Genomic DNA, 12,520 nt, shown 5'->3' with positions numbered 1-12,520 from the left:
CGACGGTTTCGTTAAGGTAATTATTATTATTGTTGTTGTTGTTGATGTACGATTAAATGCATCTCGAACCCGTCAGGACCGTTTTTAATGCGGTTTATGAAATAAACATACGCACGTAGGCATTTATCATCGTGTGGGTGTACCTATATATTTATAAAATAATGCACACGATAATATATATATTATTTTATTATTATAGCGTATATACGTAATGATGTCAAAATTCGAAATCCTCGTCTACAGAACCGTCAGAACCGAATCAAAAGCGAGTTTTTAATCGAGGATTAACACTATAATGCTGTAGTCCGATAAAAGAGACCTGTACATCGACCGTAAACAAAACACACATAGGTAATAATAATATTGTGTATAGGTACTATGCACTTAGCGTCAGACCGATTCCATACAACACGATCGGCACGACGTGAATCCGTTGACATTATTTGATTAAATTAATGCATATAACATATTATATTATTGTAAATTATAATCTTGTCAGGCGTGTACCTACGTGGAGAGTGACAGTACGTATTATAGTGGTATAGACCGTCGGCAGACACTATACTATAATGCAGTGTAGCAATTACTGACGAACTACAATTTATAAATTTATATATTTTTGATGGCATTACATATTATAATGATATGATATATATTGATGCATAGCAGGTAGTTGAGAATTATATCGCCGCTACAGTGACTATTACAAACACAGCAGACATTTCTACGCGAAAGATGTTGATCGTTGTGGGTTTGTATAGACATCTACAAAAATTGAATCTCAAATCGTATTTTTCGATCTTCCGAAAATACTGAAATCAGTGTAGGTTTGCTGTATTACAACAATATCCGGGGCCGCAAACACTCGCAACCACGTATAGCCAAAAACATAAAAAAATCTAGTTTTTTCCTCTTCGAAGTGTTTGTGAGCTGTTTTTGGTGATGTTTAGATATACAACTCAAAAAATACATATTAAATTGCATTTTTTGGTATTTTTTGGTTAATGAGCATTGACTATTGTTATAGTTAAGTTGTCCCGGGTATGAGAAAGTTAGTGATAATATGTCTAAACTAAACAAACGTCGAATTCGATTAACACGAGCGTTACCGACTACTTTAAATTAAATCAGCAACACTTTCAGTGCTCAAAATATATAATTACAAAAAAATTTACTCTGATACAGATTTAAAATATATGATCTGACAGTTCTAACTTAATTATTATATGGTATATACAATTTGTATAAGAATAAAACTCCACGTGTGATATTTTGCAAATAAACATCATAGACAATGTGTTGGGAAAAATAAAGTTTGTTTAATATGTTCGTTCAAATTCAATTCATAATAAATAATAATTATGCACTGATATATTATACATGACTACACTGATCGAATTTTAAAATATTATTTTATATTTTTATTTTGTTTTTAACGACGTTCTAATTAAAGTCAGTTTATAATATATTTTAATTTATCATACTTAATACTTATACGTGTACAATGTTAATACACCTTTTCCCTATCTACCCGAAAATATCTATTTGATTCGATTACACTCTGTAAATGCTTTGTTGTAACATGGAAACTTGTTTGGTCGGTTTCTTTGTACGATAAACACATGATGGAAAATGATTACCAGTGAACCAAACGTAGTCAGATATAATGTGCGTAGAGAAAAATGTCGTCCTGGTTTTTGGGGTTATCAAAAAATGTTAAAGTCATGGTCAAATACACAACAGTCCACGTGAATTGGTTGACCACAATCTGTCATCGAATAAACGAATTATATAATATATTATTATAATGGAATGTAACTAAAGAAAATAAATAATGAAAAAAAAAATCGCAGGTTATTATTAAATAACGTAGATAATAGGTATACCTATGTATAGTATAAAAAGTCGACTCATTTGAAGTTTACACAAAATTAAACAATACCTCCGTGAATATAGTATTATATAAAAGCAAAATGAGTATAATTAGATATTAAAAGCAGCTAATATTATAAAACTTGAGCTAATGTTATCATATCAAGAAATTTATAATTATTTTCAAGAGAAATCTTAAAAGTATTCTTATTTTTACATTATACCATAAAATCAGGTTGGAAAGTACAATTTTAAGTTTTGTAAATTGTAGATAAGTCATATTAAAGTTGAATAAAAATATATTACATAATGTGTGAAATCTTAAACTCAAATATATAGGTAATAATAAATATACGAGTACAATTAATAAAACTCTAGTTTCAATTTCAAAAGCTATATAGTAATAAAATTAACATTAACGTTAAAACTGTAATATATTATAACCAATAAAATTTATAAAAATTGAATTTAAAATTTTTATAACACGTGCTTATAAATATGTATGGATGTAGTAGTGTTTATATTCATGCAAATATCGTGTTTATTGTTATTAGGGTTAAAATAATTAATTCGAATTAATTTTGTACAGTTTTATGATGCTATTTATATAATTTATGCAGTGTATAGGTATACCCACGCGATTACAAAATATACATTTCATTGACCTTTAAAGGTTTAATTGAAATTTATTTGTAAATAAATGATTGAAATTATTGAATAAAAAAAAATCATAAAAGAGTCCTTCGTGTAATTTAAAACATGAATGATGTATGTTATTTAAAAACGATTATCCGTAGATTAACGACGTCAGTAAATAAAAATCAAATGCAAGCCAATGCATTTTAAATGAAAATGTTTTTTCTTTACTATAATATTATTATATAAACAACAGAATTTTTGTAAATTATAATAAAGATTATTCTTGTAATATTCATTGTTTGTATTTATTAATAATTATAACAATAGATTTATCAAAGGTGAACCATCAGAGTTTGTCACACATAAAATATATAATTTCAAACTACTAAAAAATAAATTGTGGTATGCAAGTGTAAGCTGGGTAGCATAATACCTATATGCATAATTATAGAAAAAATATTCTGAGTTAAATAACAAACTTAAATATTAATCTATGACGTCGATTAATCGAACTTGGATTTATTACAATATTAAACGTATAATAAGATATTCAACCCGACGAGCGGTGTTGTAATTATATTATAATAACACTCTCATTGTTTTTAATGTTAAATTTTCTTACTGCCCTGTATTCACAGTGTTATGATTGCAAGAAATAAAGTCCAAGTTTATTTTATTAGTATTTTATATTAATAATATACTAAGTCATACCCATAGGTATAGATACCATGTTACCATATTTAATGTGAATAACGTGGTATATGCGTATTATGCATTTATACCTCAATAGTATATTTGAGATTTGTTATACACGTTGTGTAAATACATAATATGAATTGACAGTTAAAGTTTTTTCAAAATACATTAATCTAATAATAATAAGAATATTGACGAGACAAAAATATATATACTCACGTAGGTTATAGCACGGGTTTGTAGGCTTCTGCAAGGCGCGCAGCAGTGACGGGCCTGTCATCTGTTTTTTTTCTCGCGCGGAGACTTGAACGCCCGATCGGAGTCGTTTGAAAAACGATAGGACTATACCTACCTATATAGGTATAGAATATTAAAATAAAAAAATATCCTTTTTTTTATTGCGTCACGACGACATGACATTATGCGGCGACGACGAATGTTAAAAAAAAAAAAAAAAAAACCGTAAAGAAAACTCAAACGCGTCCGTAAGTCGTACGTATTATTATTGTTATTTATATTTTAATATATTTATAATATTATAATATTACTGTGCGGTATAATAATGATATGATGTGCTCGATAAAAATCGTAAAATAATGATAATTTTATGTCGTGTCTCGCACAAACGGCGACGATGCTGTATAATAAATATAATATATATATTTATAACATTATTATTTCGCGTATCATATTTATATATTATAACGGAGTGCGATGCGGTCACGAGCGCATATTCGGTTTTACTCGTGTCCCGAGTTAGCCGAAAGACGTATATATTATGTGTACATTTTATAACGCACGGAGGCAGCGTGATTATAAATTATAATAATATATTATAATATACTATAAAGTCGTCGTCGTATGTGCGAGAGTTGCGCTCGCGCAGGGTACGCGAACCGTCACGTACGTCGGAGCGGACTGAACGTCGTCGTAGTCGTCGTCGTCGTCGTCGTCGTCTGCGACGGCGGCAGCGGCGGCGGCGGCGACCGGCCGGCGTCCTTCCCCGATAGTGTCTGCATCCGTGTGTGCACGACGACCGACCGACAGACCGTACGTATATAAACTTATATACTTGCACACACACACACACACACATATATTATATATATTATTTGTATATACTTATTTTTTACCTTTATGTGTGTGCGTTATAATATATATCAGTTAAACTGCACTGCAGCCGGCAGTATCGCCCTCCCCCTTCCCACCATCACGAGAACGCCGAACCACACGGCCGCGGGAAAAACGGATCCGGCTGCGGCGGGGCGGGGCAGAAGGGCGGTATTTTGGGGTGGGGATATCGTTCGGCGGGCACATATTATACGAATACTGCACACATTATGTCGTGTTTGTGTGTGTGTGCAAGAAGAGAAAAAAAAATGGCAATAAATCCGTACCGGACGCCCTCTAACGGGTTTCGAGAGCTGCCGCATATGCTTTTTATATATATATGTACTTATATATATATTATAATATTATGTGTTTGCGCCCGCGTGTGTCGCGTTTAGTATATATGAAAATGTGACGTGAGTGCAGCGAGAGAGAGGGAGAGTAAATAGATACGAAGTAAAGTACCTACCTATAAGCGGTTATAATATCCATAAATAATATTTCATTTTATTTATTTCATTACAAAACGGGCTGCGGCCCAAAGTACGGATAACTTACGCGTACACATTATATATTATTATTAAAGGTACCTATATCTATATCCAATAATCAAATACAAATTGTACATGATATATGCGTGCACGGAATGACATATTAATTAATTATTATAGGAATGACGGGTCCTCGTTGCTGGCTTATCGTGCGTCGTCATAATATTATAAATTGTTCGGTTACGGGAATAATATAGCTATAATGTGGTGAGCAAAGTTGAACGAAGAATAATGGATCGTCGAGACTCTAAGCATATAGAGTATTATAGCGATCATAACGTTGTCAGATCAGCACCAAAACGTGCCAAATCTATTTATTTTTTTTTTTTTTAATATACATTATATTACCTATTATATAGGCATAGGTTGGTTTAATTATTATTATATTTATCAATACACTTATAATGAAAATTCACAAAACAACCATTATGTAGTCCTATTGTTCAAGTTTAGTTTTTTTACACTATATATAGTGTAAAATCAAAAGATCACACTATAGTCTCTATAGTCTATATCAAAACATGGTATAATTAATTATATAGTGATATCAAAAAGTAGTAAATATTTAGTACTTTTTGTGTCAAGTGTCAATCATACAAAAATAATGAGATAGAACAATATCTATTATCTATAGATACAAATTATATTTTTGTATAATTTAAAAAAACACAACTATACTGTAAAAACTAGAGAAGATATTATATTGCGGTATGTTGGGCACTTATCACGATTCACTTATTTTTTAAAACCAATATGGATTCGTCCGGGATCCGGAGTGACATGATAAATAAATATAATGTTTTATCACCAAGAAACATATATAGGTTGCAATAAAAAAACTATACAGCCTGAGTGGTTTTTCTGAAATGTCTGAATTTAGTTTGAAATACAATTAAATAATTTAAATATAACAATAACATGTAAATATATATGAAATATTACCCCATAATCATATGGTATACGAGTATACATTTAAAATGTAATTTCGGTGTAAAATTACCATACTCCCAAAGTCTACAATATAATACCTATATAGTATATATAATTATGCCACTTCAGTGATGATGTTAAATAATTATGATGGTATTTTAATTTTATGTGTTTTCATAAAAAGAGCTCGATAGACTTATTTTTAAAGGAACTATAGACCTTGTTTTATTTTATAATATTGATCTTTATTATTATTTATATCGTAAAGGTGAAACATTATAACTATAGAATATTTAAAATGTGTATCCATGAAGATACAGTTCAACGCTTGAAGAAGGTACAACTATAAGGCCACTAACCAGATTTTATAGGTATACAAAATGTTCATCTAATTTTTTTTTATTAACAGATTATTGACTTGGAATAATAATTATCTAGGGCATAACATGGACGTTTAAATTATAATCACAAACGTTCCACAAAATAACTTCAATTTGGTTATTAATTAATATATTTTTTATTTTATAAAAAATTATAAGCGCGTATAATAAATGCCCGCATATTCAAATAGGTGAAAAAGGTGCGGGTAATATGGAATCTAATTTTATATCTGGAAAGATTTAGCCTCCCCCTTCTCAAACGCCGTATGCGTATACATACGCACTATACAATATTATATGGCTGTAAATCATATTTGCATATGATAAATATTACAACAATATTATTTAGTATAATACTCTTATATTAAGATATTGTAGTTAAATTTTGTATTAGGGCCCGGTTTTAAATTCTCTTAAACCCATACAAATATGTTCTCAAAATAGTCAAAATGACTTCAATAAATGCATTTTACCTCAAAAATTACTGTATACAGTGCCATATACATATATACAATTTGATAATTTATAAATAAGGCACAATAATTATTTAAGTCTTATATATCTCACCCTCTATTTCCTTTTTAACCACGACGAATAACCAACCTGCCATCGATGTAACCTATTGGCAATCATTGACTATCGAACATATCACACTCTACTGTGCCAACTTCCAAGTAGGTACAACAACGAATAAAACATCTTAAACCATCTCTTTAACATCGAAGATAAGCGCTTGGGGAGACCAGCAACACTGATGCAATCTTTAACTTTTTTAACGCCACCTAACTATCCAACTTATTATAAACAATCTTAAAATACCCTTGTTTTTTTTTTTTTTTACTTTTTCTCATGTATATAATTTTGTATGAGTATTTCTAACTTCCTAAGCTACCAAGCTACCTACTCTTAATTTTAGCAATGTTAACCTATGGAGGGTAATGGTTTTCGCTGTCGAAGCCTTTACTCTTAAAAAAAATAACGTTCCACAGTCAATAATAAAGATAAGGTAAAAATTGAATCCAAATGAATCGAATGATTGACATTATGTAGAGAAAACCCCGATAAACCTACGAAAATAACTTATAAATATCAAGAAAATAATATTTTTTTGTATGTTGTTTTTTTACGATTATTTAGTTTTTAAGTGAGTTATGAGCACTTTTAATTAACGATATACGCGTAACGACGTAACTTGCTAAAAATTGAAGTATAATAAACTAACGTACGAACACAGATTATGTTTTTACCACTCCAGTTACCATCAAGTTTTATAATAAGCTAAACGTGATCTACTGAATGTAAATTTGCTATGTTACGCTTTTTTAAGACGGAGACAACGCATGCGGGTATGTCATCCTCTTAAGATAATATTTCTAATACGCTAAATTTGTATTGTACCTACATTCAACGAATTTATATTGTACATTGAACAAATATGCATGAAATCAACCAAAATAATGCTAAAAAATGCTAAAAAAATGTTCCGAAAATGAAAAAAACGTCGAAAAATATAAAATAAAAATTTCAGTTTTGGATCTGCACACTTTACACGAAACGCATTATTTACTTGAAAAGTATTAGGTATATAAGACTAACCAAAAAAAGACGAACCTATTTTGAATTGAAAACCCAGCCCTACTAATGAGTATATAACTATCTGAATTGAAAATAATGAGTTTCTATCTGAGCATCGACGAGTATCATCACCGTACCTACTCAGTACTCATATTAGATGCAATGTAGCTCTGGAGGTAAACATAAAAATATATATATTATATAAATGTGCATTTGCAAATATATGCATACTGCATTATATGGTATGCATGTGTACAAATGCGTATATTGGCATAAGTATCCACATTGTACGTATTTTGTACATTAATAAATGTGTAGCGCACAGCATCACGCTATGCAGGTTTTCCGATTAATACAATATAGTACAATACATATTACATATTATAATAGGCGTCAATTTAACATCGCGGTGTAATATTAATAATCGTTGACTATTTTCGCGCACGACCCACGTAATCGTATCACACGAATAGCAGTATAGTTTTAATAAAATCCAGTGGCTGGACCAAGATTATTGTTTGTGCTGTGCTAGTATTTTTTTTTTTTTTTAGTAATGGGAGGGGAAGATTCCGACTAAGAAATCTGTTTCCTTTAATTCTTTTTTTTTTTTTTTTTGCCACACATTTAAATATTATATTTATACATATTTTGATAAAACATATATAAATCAATAAATTATTATATTTTATTACGTATATTATATTGATAAAATAAATATAATTGTTTTATTAACAAGAACATTATGCTGTAATGTGCGGAAGTTCCGACTCTCAGTAAACAGTATTACCTTCGGCGCGCTATCCTGATTAATAATCATATGGTTATTATAAGTGTATAGTGTTTTTTTTTTAGATATTTTAATGTCCAACGTCAATTATGCAAAATTAGTCACTTTTTGCATAGTACATACCTACACAGGATGTCGTTCAACAAATTAATAAATAACTGTACTATTTGTTATAGGTGAATTAATACTATATTATTGTTTTTTAATCCATTAAATTGATTTTAAATTAATATTGTTTATTATATTTTGTACATTTTGTATTTCTGATTAAATTCTCGCTACCATTAGACTATTAGATTATTGATTTGTTAAGTCGTTGAAAAAAAATGTAAATTAATATTAAGCGTGTTATATTTATTTGATTATTTTTTTAATTCATAATTTATAAATTATAATATAATATACTTTAGTTAGTATTTTATTAGGCATTAAAGTCACTAACGAATTAGCACATTAATGTTTAAAATATAAAATATCTATATGCTATACAGGAGTAAATAATTCAAATATTGCTATAATTTAATACTGTTACTAACTAGTAAATACATATAATATAATGAATGTATTTTGTCTAATTAATATTATGATACGTATTTGTATATGTCTGTGATCTGTAAGAATAATAAGAAAAATCAAGTGGTACATCAGAATCCTAATCGTGTTTATTTCTTTAAAATCAAATGCTAATAATTTTTTTTAAATTTAACTATAAAAATTAAAATATGATACGTGAATGAGTTATTTTAAAACGTACGATTTTCTGAAATCTGCATAGGTACATCAAACTTTTACGAATAATATATTTAATTTAAATCAAATTATCCGCCCATATTAAGGTTTTTAATACCAATATATCATTATTACTTCACTAGTCCTATTATTAAAATATGCATATCATATGTTTTGTACATTTCTTTTTAGTATTACGAAATCACTATACAACTAAGAAACATGTATAGTCTAATAACTAATATCATACTTAATAAGATGGTGATTATTTTAAGGTAGTTGTTTAAACTAAAAATGCAATATGATACATATACTTTTAATAATAATAACGATTTTATAAAATAATGTAATAATTCCATAACTTTTAGGTACCTACTTTTATTTATTACTGTGTACAAGATTTTATGAAACGTATATAAATGTAAAATTATAATAATTATTATTATATTATACATAATGAAATGAAATATTTATTTACATGTTATGTGCTAAGCTTAATAATTGGGCCATTTAAACACTCACAATGTTAACAATAAAACTAGCGTCTAGCAGACTAATCTGCAATGATTACTGTAGAGTATAGATTTATATATTCTTAAGTATTTTAATATTTTTCTGTATTATAGAAAAATGAAAAAATATAGTTAAAAATAATATTGTAAAAACGTTTACAGACTATATTATGTAGGTAGGTAATTCTTATTTATGAAACGTTGTTGGAAATTGGTGATTTGGTTATGAAATCTATAAAATGTATACCATTGAGTTTCTACAATCATATTATATCGTCGATAAAATACTTCAAATCAATCGACTTAACGACCGATACAACTTTAACGTGTGATTTATAAAAACAATCGAATGAAACGGCCGTTTGATTTTATCGCACTCATTGATCACATGACTACCGACCACAGAGGACAGGTTGAGTTACATTATATTATTTTGTTGAATTGTAATTCAGTTTAAATTTAAATACCTTCATGTGCATTTTGCCTTTGCCTGATCGACAACTTGGTATTGTGTGTAACGAACGCACAGCTAGAGATGCCAGATATATATTTTTTTCATTTGGCACGTCGACATCATGTTTATTATCGAACATTGTCCACCAGTGACAAGGTACGACAGATTTTCTACTCGGCCTTTAACATACATATTATACGATTATGGAAATAAGAATCAATAAAACAACTAAATAAAAATGTCTTCATACATATATTATATACAATTATAGAATGATATATTGTGTTATATTATAGACATTATTGCGTAACGATGAAAATAATATTTTAACCGTATATTACGTTAAACCCTTCGATTATTGTTCGTATTGTTCGTCTTTATCTATTCACTTTGTCCACCCTTTCCATAAAAGGTGTTACAGAATCTTGCATTATGTTATTTTTTAAAAAAATAATTTCAAAAAGTTACCCCACGGCCGCATCGTGGGACTAACCGGCTGAGGAGCTGCCGGAAGGACCAGCTGAGACGTGCAAAATGTAGTATTAATTTTATATGTGGTCCTATTGTGGCAATACCTCTTGTGCACAATCGTCCTGATATATTGTTTTTTTTTTCTTAGGTCTTTTCAAACGATGACCAAATACACACGGGGATTGCGCGTAATGTGAAATCATCCACCACCTTCAATTTGTTCAGGACTATATCAGCAGCGGTGACCCGCTAGGACATGGAAATAACGACAGAATTAACTTTTTTTAAAAGGTCAAAGGGTTGGGTTGACACAAGAAGGGTCAAACAGCACACGAGAGGGTGCGCATTTGTATCGGTCAGTGAATTGATCGGGGTACAAAGGCAGTACGTTTAATAAGTCTAAATGCAAATATTGTTACAGGTGATGTAGATATATTATGAATTTACTTTTAAGATTTTTTTTTTTTATTATTATTAACATCATAATAATTATTGTCATTAAATGTTCCAACTACTTTGGATTCAAATTCCAATGTTTGATAAAAAAAGAATTGATTTAAAAATGTATACATGTATAAGTGTATTATTGTGTACTCTGTACACAGATGATCTTATTAAGTATATTGATCGTTGAATGTTTTAAATTCTGTTACTTATAAAAATTTGTTCTCAGATAGGTACTGCAGGATTGTGAAACTATATTATATCATATTATACACCATATTTTTTATTTCAACTTCATATTGGCGTATAAAAATAAGATTATTGTTTCAGCTGTAGTTTTCATCTGAATTATTAAAATATTTTTGTATAGCTCGTAAATGAAATAAAATATGTTCGATTTTTTATTTTTTTTTTTTTTTTAATTAGATTGTAGTATAATATAAGACAAAAACAAATATTTTAATCAACTTTGGTTTTTTTTTAAATAAAAATCATCAATTATTTGTTTGACAATCGATGTATATATATTATAATATAGGTAATACATAATGCACATAATTATATATTCATATAGAAAAGTAATTCATCTTTGCTTAGTGAAAAAAAAAATATCGATTTAAAAAAAAATAAAAAACAACTTTTACTAAATATCTTTAAATTAATCAACTCACGAGAAATGTTATAAAATAAAACACATAATTAGCTGAACCAATAGTGAACCGTTGATTTATTTTAATTTAAAACCCGGTTTTGACGGAGTAATGACTGATAATATTGTATTATTATTTTTTAACGATTTGCCTACTGGGTGCATTATAATTGCAATAGGGAAGGTGTTCGTGTGCATAACAGTTCTATGTACACGTGTGCATAGAAACCACAATAATTTTTTTACACTCGATTAGCAGTCTAGATAAATTACATAGTTATGAGTAAATCGTATCTACAACGTGTGTTTAAATTAGTTCATATATTTATTATAATGTCGGACAATAATAATAATATTCACTATAATAATGTCGATTTCTTTTCGCTAATTTAACCACCGTATAAATTATATGCGATTTTATTGTTTTAGTTGAAAAATATTTACGGTGGTGTTCGATTTAATGTTGTTCGATACCCGTATGATATACCGTTGACATAATATCGTTTATAATAATTATTATTATCCTACCTACCTACTGTGAACTTATGATTTATAAGCATACACCGTACTGGTACTATATACTCGTATACAGAAAGTATATACGGACATATCCAAGGAGTGCTTTTATGATATATGGTCCCAACAATAACATCATATTACCTACGCAATAATTAATAATATCACAAACATATTTGTAATATTTTAAAAACTATATAATCAA

The 12,520-nt window shown here is 28.8% G+C and overlaps 1 long non-coding RNA gene across 1 annotated transcript in view; it reads left to right on the top strand.

The window, feature by feature from the left end:
- The window catches only part of LOC114128488 (uncharacterized), a 49,494-nt gene extending 38,285 nt beyond the window's left edge, over positions 1-11,209 (top strand). Inside the window, exon 8 of the long non-coding RNA XR_007605404.1 lies at positions 10,855-11,209. This is a non-coding gene — a long non-coding RNA (uncharacterized LOC114128488). The remainder of the gene's footprint in view (positions 1-10,854) is intronic.
- Positions 11,210-12,520: the final 1,311 nt, after the last annotated feature.

The sequence above is a fragment of the Aphis gossypii genome, chromosome 3, assembly GCF_020184175.1.
Source record: "Aphis gossypii isolate Hap1 chromosome 3, ASM2018417v2, whole genome shotgun sequence".
Taxonomy (NCBI): Eukaryota; Metazoa; Arthropoda; class Insecta; order Hemiptera; family Aphididae; genus Aphis; species Aphis gossypii.
Note: the sequence above shows the minus strand (reverse complement) of the source record. Positions and strands in the feature narration are given on the sequence as shown.